This window comes from Prorops nasuta, unplaced genomic scaffold (genome assembly GCF_024137725.1).
Source record: "Prorops nasuta isolate Cenicafe-Biocafe unplaced genomic scaffold, Cenicafe_Pnas_1.2 PNAS00012, whole genome shotgun sequence".
Classification (NCBI taxonomy): domain Eukaryota; kingdom Metazoa; phylum Arthropoda; class Insecta; order Hymenoptera; family Bethylidae; genus Prorops; species Prorops nasuta.
Genome location: NW_027116809.1, coordinates 7,221,873 through 7,228,249, shown reverse-complemented (window position 1 = coordinate 7,228,249; position 6,377 = coordinate 7,221,873).

Below are 6,377 nucleotides of genomic sequence, written 5' to 3'. Positions count from 1 at the left end.
ATTTAAAGTCGTCACTTCACTAAAGCCTCAAAATCTAGAGTTTATGTCACGTAAATCCTGGAGACGTAAATAATAATAGCAGCCGATTCTCTCTCTGGAGCTTGAGTGACAATAATTACAAAATATAAATAGAGCCACGGAATAGTAATTAGATAGGGTCTCTGGCATAACAAATAGTGCTGATTATATCTACTTTGCAAATTGGTCGATCATATCATAACTGTCTTTTGAATTTTACCGTAATCAGATATACATATAAACGAATACTTTCTCAGTGTTTGCTTATGTTTACTTTTATAATATTGGATCTTCAACTAACTTCTATAGTTATTAAAGTAATATATTTCATATCATATACATACTACTTTTCAGTTAACTACGAGTTGGAATTTTGGAACCTGCCCTTAGTTTATGAAGTTAACCATGAACTAAATTAAACTAACTAACAAATTTCGACAAACATTCAAAAGTAATCAATATTTTAGCCAATTGCTACATTATTTTTTATTATGCTAATGTACTTAACAAAATAGCCAAATTGCAGTAAAGTAGCCAAATCTAACAACCCTGGTAGCCAATATTTTAGCCAATCGCCAAATTTATTTTTTTTACGCCAATGTACTTAACAAGATAGCCAAATTGGCGTAAAGTAGCCAAATCTGGCAACCCTGCGTAGCACCAGTAGGGCAGTGTTACCACTTAGCAACTAGTACCACCAACATTATGGTTCCTTCAGTGTTGCCAACTAACAATGATTACTGCCAATACTCTCTGTGCAAGGAAGAGCTAATCCAAACAGCGTGCGAGAGAGAGACCGTTGCTTAGTGCGCGGGAAAAGGACAGCGTGATAAACACGCAGTGTTTATTACCTGAAGCAAAAATTAAAGGCCGTTGAACCCAGACAATATAGGCCAAGTCGAACAGCTGATCTCTGAAATAGATCGAAGAATTAAGAACCTTCATTTTATTAAAGTGATTTCGCGAGTAATAGAAGGTAAATCATCTTTTAATTTATCCATTGCTCCGAATATACAGCAACTCCTACACCGCACTCACTCCTCGAACGATGTTTCTGCTCTTCCTTCCTCTCCTACCAATCACCTTCGGACACACTTGTATGGAAGAATCCTAACATTTTCGGGGCTATTTTTTTTTTTTTTAAGGGGAAAATGCTTTATGCATACCCTGTGAACTTATAGGGTTATGTGGGACTCCATTCGGCTATTCCGAATGTTTACCCACTAAAAACCCCTGTGTGAATGCTACATTTTTTAGCTCTGCAAAGTAGTCGCTCAAAGCAGACTCTACATGTTTCAGCTTTGCAGAGTAGTCGCTCATAGCAGACTTTACAGTTTATTTCATTCTTTTTTATATGTTCTCTTCATCCTCATCCATTTCTTCATTATGCACATCTGAAGCAGCTTGTAAATGTATCTTTTTCTTTTTCATTTCTGGTGTAGAGGAGAGTATAAATTATTACTTTTCATTAAATCAATGTGACCCTTTGTGATGTTCATTGTGAGAGGTGCTTCATTTCTACACCTAAGTGCGTATTTTAAAACCCATATTGCATTTAAAGTGTCAGCACCAATTTTATTTCGTTTGCTAGTTTTGCAATCAGGTATTATTGAGAAGCATCTCTCTGCTTCTGCATTTGAGTGAGGAAGAGATCTCACCAAACATAACAATGATCGCAATTGTGGATATTTCAATTCGTCATTATTATCTTTTTCCGAACATATTGCTATCCACATTTCATCAAAGGGTAATTTCGACCAATAACTTCTAACTTCAGACTTTTCTTTGCGATAAAGATTGTGACGCTACTGGCTATCCTTGGGAATAGTATAGAAGGGGAGGGAGGAGTGATCCCTCACCGATCGCGTTCACGTCCCAATAGGCGACTTCCTACAAGACCCGGGCGCCTTCGAAGTACTTTTATTAATACCCGAATATTTATTTATACAGAGGGGGTTCTAACCCTCGTACGCGACTATTGGGGATGGGGTGCTAATACAATAACTCGCTAATCTCGGTTAAATTCTCTTTATTATAAAAGAAATGCGCAATACAATCTCCGTTTCGCGGTACACGGTCTTGGTGAGTTACGCTAGGTCCTACGGGTGGACGCGGCCTAAGTGGTGTGAACGCGGCTGAAGTCCCGATGACGTACTAGCTAGCCTCGCGCTCGAGCCACTAGTCGGCGTCCGCGGCGGCCCCACCGAGTCGCGCGGTACTCGCGCGCCACCGGCGGATCCCTAGGTCAACTACTACTCGGCGCTACGCGGATAAGTCCCAGCGTTGCCAAGTCCGCCATTTTGAATTACACTACGCTGCATAGTAAGTGGCGAGAACAAAATATACTACTCTACGTGGTATAGCAAGTGTCTAGACTACAAACTGTAGTTTCAACTGGAAGTATACCTAAGATGCGTTCGAGAATGAATGAGTAAATATGATTGGTCAATTTGGAAGGACGTTGACCAATCATGAAAAGTGTAACGAAGTTCCCCGTTACGTATGCGAGATACCGAATAAAGAACATAAAAGCTACCGAACAGTGGATATTATTAATCCCTACGTTACCGACTCGTGAGATAGGCTCACGAGTGGATTATAGTTAACGTCAAGGATAGACCCCGTTGACAGGCAGAGGCCCGGATGAAAAGACCGGCGCTCCAAGAAACGATGTCCAGGTTGTCCTGGGGAGCAAGGCAGGGCCATGCCAAACAACCCAGGCAACCTGAGATACGGAGAAGCGGCCTCGGGGAGTCCTAAAAGAATGACAGTGTCTATAAGTCCCCACGAGGAGGGGAAATAGAACATCGAGTCTGGCTTGAACGCTGGTTACGCGCGTCAAGCAGGCTGCGCGAATGTCGTGCGCAGACTGCCATAGCAGGCAGTCGGAACGCGACCATGGGACTGGGCTGATGTGTCCGTACGTGCTGGTGAGCGCGTGACGCGGCACTCAGACAGCCATGGGTCGGTTCGCGTACGTGAGGCGTGTGCTATAGGCCAGCCTGCACGTACGTCACGACTGGATACCGGCCAATGCATAGTGGGCTGTGCAGGGGCGTAGTTAGCCCGTTGGAATGTGTCCCGGTGCCCTCCGTAATCCCATAGGCCTGCGCTATGGCTGGACGGGCCGTGAACATTGCCTCCGTGGTGGTCCGCTCCTGGCAAAACGCTATGCTTTGGCAATTGATACCGCATGTTCCCGCACTCCTCACCACCACCTGTGTGTGGGTGGTGAGGAAGAAATGTATGCCCCTCAGCAGGCAGGTCTGCGAGGCTCGGACTTCCGTAAGGAACCCTCCCCTCTCTCCACGACCTAGCATACTGAGCGACCCTGGCTACCGCTACCGTCCATATGCATGGCCGCAGGGCCGTATAAGATGCATAGAGAATGGGGTCGAAGGACCCAATTGATAACGTAGGGTTGTTGGCCACCCAACTGACCAACTGGCGCCCTGATACTGATAGAAAAGGACGGGCGAAGGTAATGGGAAAACCCGTAGTGTGAGTGGCCCCTCGCACTGACGGGAATAACGTTACAAATGGCGCCCAACGTGGTTTCTTATAATAGATTAATTATTCGGCGAACGAATAATCCACAAGTCCGAGAAGTTACCGGAAGTGTTGGAGTTTTCAGGGAATAGGTGGCCCACTATTTTCTGGAGGCTCGGAAACGCTGAAAAAGCATGAAAAGATCATCTGGTTGTAAAAGGGATCAAATTCTGTTAAGAATTGATAGCCTGATCGAATTGACGTGTTCACGTAGAATTCGAGCAACCCATGCTAAGCTAACGGAAAATTGGATGAGAACCACGGGCGCAAATATAATTTAATATTATATTCGCCCGTGTTAAAATCTAACGCTACCGAAAAGGCTACTTGACTGGGCAAGTGACAGCTGAGCGCTTGTTTGTAAACAAGTCGACCGGCTGAGCTGAGCCACGCTGCCTGGCGGAGCCGACCAGCTAACTGTCAGAGCATTTCAATTAGCCAGCTATCGATATGTTGCCAAACATAATTACCGAGTTTGAACGGAAATTCGGAAATTTGGCAATGTAGGATAACGCTTCGCTATCGCTTGCGGTGATCGACAGTACCACGGATCAAGAATTTGATCCTAGTGCTGACATCTAAGGGTCCGCAAATGAAATAAAGATCTCGAACGTCTAATTCGAAAGACGATTGCTATCGAGCAGAACGATACATGAGAGTATGAGATTCACTTAGATCGTCTGCGCATGTCCAAAGCTCGGGTGGGGGTAACCTATCCGACGGACGGCTAACGGGGCAAACAAAACTTTGCCGGATCACTCCAGCGACAACCCTTGGACTACAAACAACACGCACTATTATATCCATACGTAGATGGCTGAGTCCACGGGACGGAAGAGGAGTACCGGGTCGGGCGACTCTGATGAGTTCGCAGAACCGACAGCTACCGATGCTTCCCAGGTAAACCTGGAGAAGAAGATCTCGAGTCTAGACGAGAGAATGGAAAAACTGGAAGGGTCTTTCCAAGATTTCATTTCTCAAGTCCAGCAGGCTTTTGACAAGCTGCTGAAAAATAAGACTGTTCCCGAAGAAGCAGCAGTGGCAGCTGCTTCTGCTACCGAAAAGCGCGCTAGAGGCCGACCGCGAAAGACCGCGGCCGCTCTACCGGCATCGGCCAATCAGGGTCAACCTTTGTTGACAGTGACAAGGCCGAGCGATGATCTCGAATCTCATCCGACATCAGACGATGCTTCGGCTGAGATATTCCAGGGGGCCTACAGGACGAGGGTCCTGAAGGGAAAACCTGGAAAAGCTACTGGCCAAGGGGATGACTGTATGCCCCGTTGGCGTGTTCTCGAATCTCTCCAGAGGTCAAACTTAACCTTTGCGGGCGATGGAACGGAGGCGGTTGAGAGTTTTATTTCTCGAACCGATGCCGTCCTGAACCTTCTCAGGGTAAGAGATTCCGACCTGGTTGACGTCTTTCCCCACATCCTAACAGGTGTGGCGAGGATGTGGTTTGAGGATAATGAATTCTCAACCTGGTCTGACATTAAGTCCGCCTTAAGGTCTTATTTCAGATCACAAACATGGGAGGAAGAACTGGAGACTGAGCTTCTAACAAGAACTCAGGGTGCTAACGAATCTGTGCGAGCCTATTTGCAGACTATACAGTCGTATATTCGGAAAATAGGCAGAGAAAGATCGGATTGGAGCCGAATCGCTATCGCGCACAAGAATATGTTACCGGTGTATAGAAGAGGCATTGCTATACACAAATATATGACGTATCGAGAATTCGAGCGTTTGGCGCTCATTTTCGAAGCCGCTTATAGGCCGTCATTAAAATACCGTCCACCTGCCGCGCCTGAGGAAAGCTTAGTTCCTGAGTTGGCGTATACCGGCAGTCATGGAAGATCCCGAGAGTCTAGGCGACACGGTGTGCGTGCCCTAGAAGTGGATAAAACATCCAGCTCTGATACCGACGAATCAACAACGGAAGATTCGAATGATAACGAAGAGCAATTGAAAGCCTTCAAATCAACAAGGAACCGACAAGGAACCAGTTCCAAGTCGAAACCTTCGTTAGATAAGGCAGCTGGCAACAATAACAGCCGGCAGGGCTCAAAACGTAAACAACCGGGCCCGAGCGCTACCTGCTTTAATTGCGGGAAAGCTGGACACGGTTGGAGTGCGTGTAAAGAGCAGAGAACAATGTTCTGTTACCGATGTGGCAGCAAAGGGGTTTCTACGGCGGAGTGCCCTAAATGCTGTTCAAAAAACGCCAAGAGGAGTTAGTAAAATTTCCCGAGAATGTTACGACACTCCAAGAGCGGAAAAACATGATACCGAAAATCTTGGGTGAAAACCAAGATAATATATTCCCGGATAATTATGTCGAAGAATATTCAGTACAGCAATGTGTGAATATTAACCATAATTATCGCTCCCGCGACTTGTCAGACCAACATGTTATGTTGGAGACGGAGAATGTAAACAAACACTCAGAGGACACAAGCGCTCGAGTGGTTGCTACCGAAAATTCGAACGATGATCAATCGGTCGATAAGTTACCGGTCGGTGATATTACTGATATAGTAATTACGACGTTTGGCGATGGATCTAGGAAACTAGCATTCTACACCACGATCACCGTACAAGGGGAAAAGCTGCGTGCGCTGGTGGACTCGGGAGCCTCACGCACGTTTGCAGGCAAAGTAGCCATTGAATTGTTTAATTCAATTGGTATACAAGCCAATAAGATAGAACCCTTAAGAGTTACCGTTGGCAACAATTACACGTGTAAAGTAATTGAGTCCGCCAAGATCCCGATATTTCTTGAGGGGAAGACAACTATAGTTGACACACTA